General features: G+C 33.1%; 1 non-coding gene across 1 annotated transcript; it reads left to right on the top strand.

Moving 5' to 3' along the window:
* Nucleotides 1–2,510: 2,510 nt before the first annotated feature.
* Nucleotides 2,511–2,594, top strand: TRNAL-CAA. Its single transcript has one exon. It is a non-coding gene; the product is annotated as a tRNA-Leu (tRNA).
* The last annotated feature ends 650 nt before the right edge of the window (nt 2,595–3,244 follow it).

The following is a 3,244-nucleotide window of genomic DNA, read 5'->3' as shown; positions in this document are numbered from 1 at the left end:
GTCAAGAGAGGACCCGATACTTGTTTAGGAAAGTCCTAACTGGAAGTTAAGTAACAGAAAGTTTTAACTGGTGGTTAGGTAATGGAAAATCCCTAATGTGTGAAGTAAGGCAATGAAGACCTATTTGGGAACTAGGCAATGGAAAAATCCTAGTTAGCGAAGATAAACAGTGGAAGTCCTAGCAAGACTATACAGTGAAGACCTAGTTGAGAACTAGACAACGAGAAAAGCCTAATGAGTGAAGCTAGACAGTGAAAGTAGTAGCAGGGCTAGACAATGAAGACCTAATTGAGAACTAGACAATTGAAATCCTAGCAAGGGTACACAGTGAAGACTTAGTTGGGAACTAGGTAATGGAAGTCCTAGCAGGGCTAAGCAAGATAAAAGTCCAAGTAGGTCAAAGGTTAATTGGAGATTTGGTGATTGAAAGTCCAATTAGAAGTTAGCATAAGATAAAAAGTCCAAGTGAGTCAAGGGTCAATCAGACATTTGGTGAAGAATTTGTGATAAGTCAAGGTTGACCGAAGGTTGGGCAAAGGAACCTTAAACTCGGAGAGTTATGGTTGGGTAATCGATTAGGGTAATTGATTGACCCAAGGTAATTTATTAAGATAATCGATTGAGCTAGAGAAGTTTTCACCAAAGAGGAAGGGCTTAGAATCAATTGAGGCAATCGATTCAAGCTTTCACCGATTGATTAGGGTAATTGATTGTCGTGTTTTCGCAACAACACAAAAAGATTAACAATTGGGATTGATCTTCTTGTTAATAGAATTTTGTACACCATTTTGATTAACAAGAGCTACTCATCTTGGGACTATTTCTCGATAGAATTATTATTGTGTAAGGAGCCACATTTTAACATTAAACATCCCAAACTAATACATTAAACAACTCTTTTTGTTCGAAAACTCATTTGAATAAATATTCAACAAACCTAACAACTAAAATAATATAAACTCAACATATCATTAAACATCCCAAACTAATACATTAAACTTTCAAACTCAACATATCATTGAACATATTCACGAGCCCTTTAACCGAGCTGAGCTCGAACTCGAGTTCACGTGCCTATAAATGAACATGTTCTCGAGCCATTTAAACGAGCCGAGCTTTAGCTCTTTAAACGAACATGTTCTCGAGCCATTTAAACTAGTCGAGCTCGAGCCCTTTAAACGAGCCGAGCTCAAGTCCTTTAAACGAGTCGAGCTCGAGCTTGAACTCGTGAGCCTATAAACGAATATGTTCGCGAGCTCATGAGCTGAATATCCTTAAGCTCGAGCTTGGCTCCATAAAACTATCAAGCTCGAAATCGAGTCCGAGCTCGGTTCGATAAAATAAATGAACAAATTAGAATGAACTTTTTACCGAATCGAGCTCCGAATAGCTCGCGAACCGTTTAGTTCAGTTGCATCCCTATTTGTTATAGTCTTATATCGTAATTGAGATATTTATTAGATGCCTAAATATGTATTCATATCATTTTTAAATATATATATATATTTTAATTTCTCTTAAAAAATATAATCTCAATTTTCTCTCAAATATTTTTATTTATTTTTATCATATTCATTCTTATATATTTATATATTCATCTTAACATTTTTCATCCCTTGTCCCACAACCCTCTTTGTTTTAGTATGTGTGCCTTTCATATTCCAATATATTAGATATTCTTTACAAATTTCTTTACTTGTGAAAATACCTATTAATCTTTCTTTTCTATACCCTTGGAGGTTTCTGTAAGTCATAAATAGCTTTTAAAGATAGTTTGCCTGCCTTTCTGACTTAAATAGCTTTAAACTTGTTCCATACAAACTTTTTCAAAATCTCCCTAATTTAACATTAAGTTGTGTCTATTGGTAATATACAATGCCAATAATTCCCTGTCCAAGCAAGGTTGTGCATGGGCCAAGCAAGTCGCAAGATTGAGACGGTCTAAATTGTTCAACGATTTATGCTTTTGCATAATCATAATGTTTGTGGTGCAACAATTCACTCGCATGAGCATGAGTATCACACATAGTTTGGAGCATGGGTATCACAGTTTGGAACATTGCATGAGTACGAGTATCACACATAATTTGGAGCATGGGTATCACAGTTTGGAACACCAACCTTATGTATTAATCACTATTTTAAAAATTAATAGTCGTATTTATTTTCTTCGTGTTGACCCTGGAACAAGTTGACGAGGATGTTGAGACGAACGTATTCATTTTTTACCATCATGATATAATTTGATCAAGATCGGATTGGTAAGGATTGGATTGGTAGATCAGATTTTTTAAGATTTGGGACCCTTGCATAAAAAAAAAATTATAAGATGACTCAAATTAAAGGTCAATGCACAAAAAATTAATTAATTTCATTAATTCAAACATGAATACCAATAGAATATCATATGGTCCGCATCTAAATCATCCTCACTGGTTTAACAGTCATCTTAACTGTTCTTTTAGATAACATTGATTCATATAAAATGTACGTATCAAAATAAAACAAAAGTCAGGATGGCCGAGTGGTCTAAGGCGCCAGACTCAAGTTCTGGTCCTTTAACGAGGGCGTGGGTTCAAATCCCACTTCTGACATTTTTTAAATTTATTAATTTTCTTTTTACAAGCAGAGCGATCTCGATCAGGTCCACGCATTGCAACCCTAAATCTATGTTCGTCATCATTAATTTGGACACAAGTAGTCTTAGCCTTTTTAGATAACCTAGAACATTTCAAGCATTTTAAAGTCTAAAAATTATTATTTTTGCTTTAAATGTAGACACGAGTTGATTTACAAATTCATTTCTAAATTTATAAATTTTTGAGATCACTAAAAGGAAATACCATTACTAGGTTAATTTAATTATATATTTTGTATTGTATTTGACTCATATAAGGCAAAGTAGAACGCTCTAGATATTCGACTCAATACTCCATCGATATCACGTGGTTTGTAAACTCATTATTTGGAGTCCTAAATGATTCAATGTTATATTTAAATGATTTTACATTTTAAGATATCATAATTTTTAATTTGGATAGAATTATGAGGTCGATAATATATTAAATCGAATTTCAGATCTATATTTATTATTAGGTATAACATGTAACAATCTAATTTTAAATTTAAAAAATATTATTTAAAGTCGAAAGTTCCCATTTTATATTTGAGATTATTTTTTTGTCTTTGGTAAAATTATGATATCGTCTTTTATCGAGTTAGAGTTTCGAGGCTATTTAAAATA

The sequence above is a fragment of the Zingiber officinale genome, chromosome 2B (genome assembly GCF_018446385.1).
Source record: "Zingiber officinale cultivar Zhangliang chromosome 2B, Zo_v1.1, whole genome shotgun sequence".
Taxonomy (NCBI): domain Eukaryota; kingdom Viridiplantae; phylum Streptophyta; class Magnoliopsida; order Zingiberales; family Zingiberaceae; genus Zingiber; species Zingiber officinale.
The sequence above is the reverse complement of the archived record's forward strand: the minus strand, read 5'-3'. Positions and strand labels throughout refer to the sequence as shown.